The following is a 12,641-nucleotide window of genomic DNA, read 5'->3' on the forward strand; positions in this document are numbered from 1 at the left end:
TAATTGATTTTTTCAGCAAAATTCAATTAATTTTTTAATTGATTCAATTAAAAATTTAATTGATGTTGATTGCAAAACGCAATTAATTTATTAATTAAAAAAGGTAACTATTTTTAATCACTTAGTTAGATTGGCTTAGAGTTTTTATTTGGATTAACAAATGATTGTTTGAAATACATTTTTAATTAAAAAGTAAAAAAAAATCAGCACTTTTTTTAACTGAATTCGTCTTCCGAATTTGATTAAAAAGTTAATTGTATCAATTAATTTTTTAATTAAACATTTTAAAAATTTCAATCATTGACTTAATTAACTTAATGTTTCTATCATGATTAAAAAGTTAATTGTATCAATTAATTTATTAATTGAAAAAATTTTCAACTTCAATTAACTTTTTAATTGGAAATATTATGGTGATATTTTTTTCTGTGTACCGTGATCGATACTAAAGGTGTTCATGCATTTATTATTGAACTCGTATGAATTGTTACTTAATGTTTCTTCAATGTTATGGACAGATAGTGGTCCTGCAATACAGTTTATGGGCCGACTAGTTCATGCAATGTGGTATAAGATTGTGGATTCTCAATTTTCAATCTCTTTCCCGTTTCCATCATATTGACCGGAAAGTGGAGGTCGCCATGGTATAATCCACTTTGGTTGGCATATCTGGCTTCAGTTTGAGAACCACATTGTGCCCGAGCTCTTTCTCCCATAAGCTTTCTCATAATTATGTTATGAAAGTTTGTTCCTCGTTATGTGTCCGGCTATCAGCCATTGTATCCCATGATCGATCATGATTTAAGGTCAAAGTGAATTTTTTTATTGAACTTGTAAGATTTTTTTGTACGTTCCTTCAATTTCATCGACAGAAAACGAGCCTGCAATACATATAGAGGACCGAGAGTTCATGCAGTGGGATCTCAGAAAGCATGATTCAGGCCATCATTAAATCACCAATACCTCCTGAATTTTCAAATTTAACTCAGTTTCTCATGAGCAACACGCGTTGCACACTTATTCACAGTTGATCGACCTTACTTTATATCTTTGTTTTTGGTCAATTTAATCTCAAGAAAATCTTAGCAAAATTATTTCTTTTGTTTAATAGCCCTTAAAATAATTGTCGCCACTTAAGACTTTCTATAGGTGCCAATAGACTTTCATAGTTCAATTGCAAATGGAAGAGATAAAATATCCAACAGCTGAAAATGAATTTAAATGATTCGTTGAACATAAGAAAGAACGAATCTCTAATCCCTGAATTTATGAAAAATTTATGACAAATGCTACATCAGAATCACAGCAAGCAGAACATAAACTCTTTTTTTCTTTAAATAGACAAACTCTAATAATGATTGTACACTAATCTGTGATATTTTTAATTTTGTTTGTTTTGGTAACATAACCCAGGAGTTCTTACTCTTTGAAGTTTCTTCTTCCTCAGTTGCTTTTATGGAGTTTGTAAAATACTCAAAATGCCGCAATAGGATGATTTTCATAATTATGGAACCGAAAATCTACGGCACATCAGAATCCATGCACTGTAAATTTTGTTATGTGTGTGTGAATGCATTTCATTTGGGAGCATTTAATGAAAGCATGGATAATTATGTTGTAATTTATGCATGTACTTGGCCAATAGTGCTAGACTGTCTAGATATTCGTTGTAATCTTGCAGCACATGTACCTAAGGCATGACCGAATTTTATGTGCCCTCCGCCATGAGGATAATTCCCAAAACCCAATCTGAATTTGTCAACATTTTACTTCTATAGAAAATTTTCTCAACATTTTATTTCTATAGAAAATTTTCTCAACTTTTGATTTCATAATTTTATTTTTGTAGATTTTTTTTGTTCAAAATTTCATTTCTGTAGGAAATTTTATCAAAATTTAATTTCTGTATGAAATTGTGCCAAAATTTAATTTCTATAGGAAATTTTTTCAAAATTTCATTTCTGTAGGAAATTGTGCCAAAATTTCATTTCTATAGGAAATTTTGCAAAAAAATATTATTTCTTTAAAAATTGTTGTCTAAATTTCATTTCTGCAGAAAAATTTTGTCAAAAATTCATTTCTATAACAAATTTTGTCAAAATTTCATTCCTATAGGAAATTTTGTCAAAATTTTATTTCTATAGGAAATTTTGTCAAAATTTCATTTCTATAGGAAATTTTGTAAAAATTTCATTGCTATAGGAAATTTTGTCAAAAATTCATTTCTATAGCAAAATTTTGTCAAAATTTCATTTATATAGGAAATTTTGTCAAAATTTCATTTCTATAAGAAATTTTGTCAAAATTTCATCTCTTTACGAAATTTTGTCAAAATTTCATTTCTATAGGAAATTTTGTCAAAATTTCATTTCTTTAGGAAATTTTGTCAAAATTTCATTTCTATAGGAAATTTTGTCAAAATTTTGTCAAAATTTCATTTTTATAGTAAATTTTGTCAAAATTTTAGTTTTTTAGGAAATTTTGGCAAAATTTCATTTCTATAGGAAATTTTGTAAAAATTTCATTTCTATAGGAAATTTTGTCAAAATTTCATTTCTATAGGAAATTTTGTCACAATTTCATTTCTATAGGAAATTTTGTCAAAATTTCATTTCTATAGGAAATTTTGTCACAATTTCATTTCTATATGAGATTGTGCTAAAATTTCATTTCTATAGGAATTTTTTCAAAATTTCATTTCTTTACGAAATTTTGTCAAAATTTCATTTCTATAAGAAATTTTGTCAAAATTTCATTTCTATAGAAAAGTTTGTCAAAATTTCATTTCTATAGGAAATTTTGTCAAAATTTCATTTCTATAGGAAATTTTGTCAAAATTTCATTTCTATAGGAAATTTTGTCAAAATTTCATTTCTATAGGAAATTTTGTCAAAATTTCATTTCTATAGGAAATTTTGTCAAAATTTCATTTCTATAGGAAATTTTGTCAAAATTTCATTTCTATAGGAAATTTTGTCAAAATTTCATTTCTATAGGAAATTTTGTCAAAATTTCATTTCTATAGGAAATTTTGTCAAAATTTCATTTCTATAGGAAATTTTGTCAAAATTTCGTTTCTATAATAAATTTTGTCAAAATTCAATTTCATACCTCTACGAACGATTAGCTTTCGTTAATCCAACCGTGGTAACAATTTGATACAGACTCGATATAGAAGTTAGTTATCTGAGCACAGTTTTATATAATATATGCGACTCGTTTCTAAAATCAATTACCCAATCAACTTCAAGTTATATACAACACAATGCTGTTTAAGACGAACCTGACAAAATATCTAATTCAGAGCAATTTATATTAATTCCAATACTCATTATAAGATATCAGTAAATAAAAATATTTATATTAGTAAATAAAAATATTTTGTAAACATTTTATTTCTATAGGGAAATTTTGTAAAAATTTCATTTCTATAGGAAATTTGGTAAAAATTTCATTTCTATGAGACATTTTGTCAGAATTTCGTTTCTGTAGAAAATTTTGTCAAAATTGCATTTCTACAGGAAATTTTGTCAAAATTTCATTTCTATAGGAAATTTTGTCAAAATTTCATTTCTATAGGAAATTTTGTCAAAATTTCATTTCTATAGGAAATTTTGTCAAAATTTCATTTCTATAGGAAATTTTGTCAAAATTTCATTTCTATAGGAAATTTTGTCAAAATTTCATTTCTATAGGAAATTTTGTCAAAATTTTATTTCTATAGGAAATTTTGTAAAAATTTTATTTGTATAGAAAGTTTTGTCAAAATTTCATGTCTATAGAAAATATTCTCACACCAGATAAGAATTTAATTCCATTCATTTCTTTACTAATATATGTGCTATAATTGGCATTTGACTTAGGGTGCAATTAAAGTATTGTCTCCAATCAATATTTCCGGACATTACAAAAAAATGTCACACTTAATACACCCTCAATCCTGTATAGTGACAAAAAAAAAAACGCTACAATTTAAGGGTACAAAAATCCAACTAGCACGACATGAGTACCACATCTTCCTGGTTTGTAATCATCAGTGCCATAATTTTAGTTTTGCCTTAAATTTACATGTACCGTACTTGGCAATTCCTTCAGTTTTATTGGATGTTTCTTTTCAGAATTTTTCCTCTATGTTTAATTCTTAAATGTTTTCATAAATTTCCCTGTGACTTCTGTGGCATATGCTTATTTATGTATGGGTTAGAATGTGTTGGTGTTTTCCTTTCGCCGTCTGTTAACAGCTCGTTTAATGGCGTTTGTTTTTCCTATGGCATTTGTACAAAATTTCCCCCGCTCGAATATATCGTTGATGTTTTTTGTTGGTTTTTTGGTATGTATGTTTATTTATTTAAGAAAACTTGTTTTTTTATTGACTTTTATGATTTCGTTGATTAGTTGATTTTCCACGATTTTATTTTTTTGTTAATCACGCTATCCATTTGATTGCTTGATTTACATATGAGTAAATTTGTGGTGATTTTATAGACCGGTGAAGTGGTCAATGACGAGGCTATGGTGGCCACTGGAAAATATGAGGTGTGTGTTATTTTTATGACCTTTCTTTAATGGGGTTTTCATTTCTGATAAAATTCAATACCATTTCCACTATAATAAATATTTTAATTTATTTTTGTATGCCATATAAATTGGGGGATTCTATGGAAGAAATTTGGAAAGAATTCACCACACAAACAAATTGGACAAAATTCTCATTAGAAATAAAATTTGGACCAAATTTCCGATAGAAATAAATTTTTGAAAAAATTTCCTATAGAAAAAAAATTTTGAGAAAAATTTCTATAGAAATAAAATTTTGAGAAAAATTTCTATAGAAATAAAATTTTGAGAAAAATTTCTATAGAAATAAAGTTTTGAGAAAATTTTCTTATAAAAATAAAATTTTGACAAAAGTTTCAATATAAATAAGATTTTGAGAAAAAATGCTATAGAAATAAAATTTTGAAAAAATTTTCTGTAGAAATAAAATCATGAGAAAATTTGCTATAGGAAAAAAATTTTTGACCAAATTTCCTATAAAAATAAAATTTTGACAATATTTTCTATAGAAATAAAATTTTGAGAAAAAATGCTAGAGAAATAAAATTTTGGAAAATTTTCTGTAGAAATAAAATCTTGAAAAAATTTGCTATAGACATAAAATTTTGAGAAAATTTTCTATAGAAATAAAATTTTGACAAAATTTCATATAGAAATAAAATTTTGACAAAATTTCATATAGAAATAAAATTTTGACAAAATTTCATATAGAAATAAAATTTTGACAAAATTTCATATAGAAATAAAATTTTGAGAAAAAATGCTATAGGCATACAATTTTGAGAAAATTTTCTGTAGAAATAAAAATTTGATTAATATTCGTTAGAAACATTCTTGATATGTAAATATATCGATAGAAGGACTAGATTAGCTAAAAAATATCATGTTTTCCAAGCCTTTCCAAAATATGAAAAATTTTTGCAAAAATATCCCATTCATCATCGGTCATGAATAAAAAATGCAAACTTTTTGGTCATTGAAAATCCATGCGGATATATTCCCTTTCCATTTTTGTATTCGTCGATATTTTGTGTGTCTGGCATTTGGATTAGAATGACACATACAGCAACTCCATCATAGTCATCTCTATTAATGTCAATACCCTATCCCGTCTATGTCAGTATACGTTACGTGGCCTCGTCATATATATCAGCGACAAATGTGTCTGTCTATCTGTCGCTGCATATGCCAGTACTTTTAAGGATTTTCAAATTTCGTAAGACTACCAAAAGTGGGAAGAACTGAAAATAATGTGGACTAAAGACTGATGATGGTGGTATGGTGTGGTGTGGTGCGGTGCGGTGACATACATGAAGTGAAGTTTTCGGAACACGTACCGTTTTTCTTGCTTCAATATGCACTGTAATCTCTAGATAAATTGCTCAATGTTTTCAGACAGTTTTCTGTTGAAGTTGCAGCAACTGTGCTTTCAGTGGCACTCCATGGTTGGCATTGCTATTCTCTCGCCTTTGTTAGTGGTAAATGGCTTTACTCTACCAGTGCAAGAGAAAATGGATATCTAATGAAATGAACTCGAAATCGCATCTACCTACAATTGAATGCACTGAATGTGAGTCAATTTATTCAGAATTTTTCGTTTGAATTAACTCCAAATGAATGTGAAATGTGGAGTGGTGCCAGGCAAATGTCAAATGCAAGACATTCAGATATAGCTATTTATGCAGAAATTATCAAAAATGCCAAAATGACAAATATTGTTTTCTGGATGCAACATGACTGTCACAGTACAAAAGTTTGAAAATACTTTTGTTTTGGAAATGCAAGCAGAGTCAAGGGCGTAGGTAATTTTATCTATAAAGGATACAATTTTGACAAAATTTGATATAGAAATAAAATTTTGACAAAATTTCCTATAGAAATGAAATTTTTACAAAATTTTATATGGAAATGAAATTTTGACAAAATTTCCCACAGAAATGAAATTTTGCAAAATTTTCCTATAGAAATGAAATTTTGAAAATTTTCCTATAGAAATGAAATTTTGACAAAATTTCGTATAGAAATGAAATTTTGAATAAAATTCACATAGAAATGAAAGTTTGAAATAATTTTCTTTAGATATGAAATTTCCTATAGAAATGTAATTTTGACAAAAAACAAATTGGGCAAACTTCATATAGAAATGAAATTTTGACAAAATTTCATATGGAAATAAAATTTTGACAGAACTTCCTACAGAAATGAAATTTTGACAAAACTTCCCATAGAAATGAAATTTTGACAAAATTTCCTATAGAAATGGAATTTTGACAAAATTTCCTACAGAAATGAAATTTTGACAAAATTTCCTATAGAAATGAAATCTTGACAAAATTTCCTATAGAAATGAAATCTTGACAAAATTTCCTATAGAAATGAAATTTTGACAAAATTTCCTATAGAAATGAAATTTTGACAAAATTTCCTATAGAAATGAAATTTTGACAAAATTTCCTATAGAAATGAAATTTTGACAAAATTTCCTATAGAAATGAAATTTTGACAAAATTTCCTATAGAAATGAAATTTTGACAAAAATTCCTATAGAAATGAAAATTTTGCCAAAATTTCCTATAGAAATGATATTTTTGACAAAATTTCCTATAGAAATGAAATTTTGACAAAATTTCCTATAGAAATGAAATTTTGACAAAATTTCGTATGGAAATGAAATTAAAAACATCCTAGTTTTCCCCGTTTCTTTTGTTATTTAGCTAACAAAAATTATTTAAAGTTTAAGAATTATGCTTAAGTTGAAAAGTTGTGATATGACTGAAATCTTAAAATGACAGAACTTCCTACAGAAATGAAATTTTGACAAAATTTCCTATAGAAATGAAATTTTGACAAAATTTCATATGGAAATGAAATTTTGACAAAATTTCCTATAGAAATAAAAGTTTGACAAAATTTCATATGGAAATAAAATTTTGACAAAATTTCATATGGAAATGAAATTTTGACAAAATTTTCTTTTGAAATAAAAGTTTGACAAAATTTCCTATAGAAATGAAATTTTGACAAAATTTCCTATAGAAATGAAATTTTGACAAAATTTCCTATAGAAATGAAATTTTGACAAAATTTCCTATAGAAATGAAATTTTGACAAAATTTCCTATAGAAATGAAATTTTGACAAAATTTCATATGGAAATAAAATTTTGACAGAACTTCCTACAGAAATGAAATTTTGGCAAAATTTTCTATAGAAGTGAAATTTTGACAAAATTTCCTATAGAAATTTTGACAAAATTTCCTATAGAAATAAAATTTTGACAAAATTTCCTATAGAAATGAAATTTTGACAAAATTTCCTATAGAAATGAAATTTTGACAAAATTTCCTAGAGAAATGAAATTTTGACAAAATTTCCTATAGAAATGAAATTTTGACAAAATTTCATATGGAAATAAAATTTTGACAAAATTTCATATGGAAATGAAATTTTGACTAAATTTCCTATAGAAATAAAAGTTTGACAAAATTTCCTATAGAAATGAAATTTTGACAAAATTTCCTATAGAAATGAAATTTTGACAAAATTTCATATGGAAATGAAATTTTGACAAAATTTCCTATAGAAATGAAATTTTGACAAAATTTCCTATAGAAATGAAATTTTGACAAAATTTCCTATAGAAATGAAATTTTGACAAAATTTCCTATAGAAATGAAATTTTGACAAAATTTCCTATAGAAATGAAATTTTGACAAAATTTCCTATAGAAATGAAATTTTGACAAAATTTCATATGGAAATAAAATTTTGACAGAACTTCCTACAGAAATGAAATTTTGACAAAATTTCCTACAGAAATGAAATTTTGGCACAATTTCCTATAGAAATGAAATTTTGACAAAATTTCCTATAGAAATGAAATTTTGACAAAATTTCCTATAGAAATGAAATTTTGACAAAATTTCCTATAGAAATGAAATTTTGACAAAATTTCATATGGAAATGAAATTTTGACAAAATTTCCTATAGAACTGAAATTTTGACAAAATTTCCTATAGAGATGAAATTTTGACAAAATTTCCTACAGAAATGAAATTTTGACAAAATTTCGTATGGAAATGAAATTAAAAAAAATCCTAGTTTTCCCCGTTTCTTTTGTTATTTAGCTAACAAAAATTATTTAAAGTTTAAGAATTATGCTTAAGTTGAAAAGTTGTGATATGACTGAAATCTTAAAATGACAGAACTTCCTTTTGACAGAACTTCCTACAGAAATGAAATTTTGACAAAATTTCCTATAGAAATGAAATTTTGACAAAATTTCCTAGAGAAATGAAATTTTGACAAAATTTCCTATAGAAATGAAATTTTGACAAAATTTCATATGGAAATAAAATTTTGACAAAATTTCATATGGAAATGAAATTTTGACAAAATTTCCTATAGAAATGAAATTTTGACAAAATTTCCTATAGAAATGAAGTTTTGACAAAATTTCATATGGAAATAAAATTTTGACAGAACTTCCTACAGAAATGAAATTTTGACAAAATTTCCTACAGAAATGATATTTTGGCACAATTTCCTATAGAAATGAAATTTTGACAAAATTTCCTATAGAAATGAAATTTTGACAAAATTTCCTATAGAAATGAAATTTTGACAAAATTTCATATGGAAATAAAATTTTGACAGAACTTCCTACAGAAATGAAATTTTGACAAAATTTCCTACAGAAATGAAATTTTGGCACAATTTCCTATAGAAATGAAATTTTGACAAAATTTCCTATAGAAATGAAAGTTTGACAAAATTTCCTATAGAAATGAAATTTTGACAAAATTTCCTATAGAAATGAAATTTTGACAAAATTTCCTATAGAAATGAAATTTTTACAAAATTTTATATGGAAATGAAATTTTGACAAAATTTTATATGGAAATGAAATTTTGACAAAACTTTCTATAGAAATGAAATTTTGCAAAATTTTCCTATAGAAATGAAATTTTGACAAAATTTCGTATAGAAATGAAATTTTGAATAAAATTCACATAGAAATGAAAGTTTGAAATAATTTTCTTTAGATATGAAATTTCCTATAGAAATGTAATTTTGACAAAAAACAAATTGGGCAAACTTCATATAGAAATGAAATTTTGACAAAATTTCATATGGAAATAAAATTTTGACAGAACTTCCTACAGAAATGAAATTTTGACAAAACTTCCCATAGAAATGAAATTTTGACAAAATTTCCTATAGAAACGGAATTTTGACAAAATTTCCTATAGAAATGAAATTTTGACAAAATTTCCTATAGAAATGAAATCTTGACAAAATTTCCTATAGAAATGAAATCTTGACAAAATTTCCTATAGAAATGAAATTTTGACAAAATTTCCTATAGAAATGAAATTTTGACAAAATTTCCTATAGAAATGAAATTTTGACAAAATTTCCTATAGAAATGAAATTTTGACAAAATTTCCTGTAGAAATGAAATTTTGACAAAATTTCCTATAGAAATGAAATTTTGACAAAATTTCCTATAGAAATGAAATTTTGACAAAAATTCCTATAGAAATGAAAATTTTGCCAAAATTTCCTATAGAAATGATATTTTTGACAAAATTTCCTATAGAAATGAAATTTTGACAAAATTTCCTATAGAAATGAAATTTTGACAAAATTTCGTATGGAAATGAAATTAAAAACATCCTAGTTTTCCCCGTTTCTTTTGTTATTTAGCTAACAAAAATTATTTAAAGTGTAAGAATTATGCTTAAGTTGAAAAGTTGTGATATGACTGAAATCTTAAAATGACAGAACTTCCTACAGAAATGAAATTTTGACAAAATTTCCTATAGAAATGAAATTTTGACAAAATTTCATATGGAAATGAAATTTTGACAAAATTTCCTATAGAAATAAAAGTTTGACAAAATTTCATATGGAAATAAAATTTTGACAAAATTTCATATGGAAATGAAATTTTGACAAAATTTTCTTTTGAAATAAAAGTTTGACAAAATTTCCTATAGAAATGAAATTTTGACAAAATTTCCTATAGAAATGAAATTTTGACAAAATTTCCTATAGAAATGAAATTTTGACAAAATTTCCTATAGAAATGAAATTTTGACAAAATTTCCTATAGAAATGAAATTTTGACAAAATTTCCTATAGAAATGAAATTTTGACAAAATTTCCTATAGAAATGAAAGTTTGACAAAATTTCCTATAGAAATGAAATTTTGACAAAATTTCCTATAGAAATGAAATCTTGACAAAATTTCCTATAGAAATGAAATTTTGACAAAATTTCCTATAGAAATGAAATTTTGGCAAAATTTCCTATAGAAATGAAATTTTGACAAAATTTCCTATAGAAATGAAATTTTGACAAAATTTCCTATAGAAATGAAATTTTGACAAAATTTCCTATAGAAATGAAAGTTTGACAAAATTTCCTATAGAAATGAAATTTTGACAAAATTTCCTATAGAAATGAAATTTTGACAAAATTTCCTATAGAAATGAAATTTTTACAAAATTTTATATGGAAATGAAATTTTGACAAAATTTTATATGGAAATGAAATTTTGACAAAACTTTCTATAGAAATGAAATTTTGCAAAATTTTCCTATAGAAATGAAATTTTGACAAAATTTCGTATAGAAATGAAATTTTGAATAAAATTCACATAGAAATGAAAGTTTGAAATAATTTTCTTTAGATATGAAATTTCCTATAGAAATGTAATTTTGACAAAAAACAAATTGGGCAAACTTCATATAGAAATGAAATTTTGACAAAATTTCATATGGAAATAAAATTTTGACAGAACTTCCTACAGAAATGAAATTTTGACAAAACTTCCCATAGAAATGAAATTTTGACAAAATTTCCTATAGAAATGGAATTTTGACAAAATTTCCTATAGAAATGAAATTTTGACAAAATTTCCTATAGAAATGAAATCTTGACAAAATTTCCTATAGAAATGAAATCTTGACAAAATTTCCTATAGAAATGAAATTTTGACAAAATTTCCTATAGAAATGAAATTTTGACAAAATTTCCTATAGAAATGAAATTTTGACAAAATTTCCTATAGAAATGAAATTTTGACAAAATTTCCTATAGAAATGAAATTTTGACAAAATTTCCTATAGAAATGAAATTTTGACAAAATTTCCTATAGAAATGAAATTTTGACAAAATTTCCTATAGAAATGAAATTTTGACAAAAATTCCTATAGAAATGAAAATTTTGCCAAAATTTCCTATAGAAATGATATTTTTGACAAAATTTCCTATAGAAATGAAATTTTGACAAAATTTCCTATAGAAATGAAATTTTGACAAAATTTCGTATGGAAATGAAATTAAAAACATCCTAGTTTTCCCCGTTTCTTTTGTTATTTAGCTAACAAAAATTATTTAAAGTTTAAGAATTATGCTTAAGTTGAAAAGTTGTGATATGACTGAAATCTTAAAATGACAGAACGTCCGACAGAAATGAAATTTTGACAAAATTTCCTATAGAAATGAAATTTTGACAAAATTTCATATGGAAATGAAATTTTGACAAAATTTCCTATAGAAATAAAAGTTTGACAAAATTTCATATGGAAATAAAATTTTGACAAAATTTCATATGGAAATGAAATTTTGACAAAATTTTCTTTTGAAATAAAAGTTTGACAAAATTTCCTATAGAAATGAAATTTTGACAAAATTTCCTATAGAAATGAAATTTTGACAAAATTTCCTATAGAAATGAAATTTTGACAAAATTTCCTATAGAAATGAAATTTTGACAAAATTTCATATGGAAATAAAATTTTGACAGAACTTCCTACAGAAATGAAATTTTGGCAAAATTTTCTATAGAAGTGAAATTTTGACAAAATTTCCTATAGAAATTTTGACAAAATTTCCTATAGAAATAAAATTTTGACAAAATTTCCTATAGAAATGAAATTTTGACAAAATTTCCTATAGAAATGAAATTTTGACAAAATTTCCTATAGAAATGAAATTTTGACAAAATTTCCTAGAGAAATGAAATTTTGACAAAATTTCCTAGAGAAATGAAATTTTGACAAAATTTCCTATAGA

This window comes from Haematobia irritans, chromosome 1 (genome assembly GCF_050003625.1).
Source record: "Haematobia irritans isolate KBUSLIRL chromosome 1, ASM5000362v1, whole genome shotgun sequence".
In the NCBI taxonomy this organism is placed as follows: domain Eukaryota; kingdom Metazoa; phylum Arthropoda; class Insecta; order Diptera; family Muscidae; genus Haematobia; species Haematobia irritans.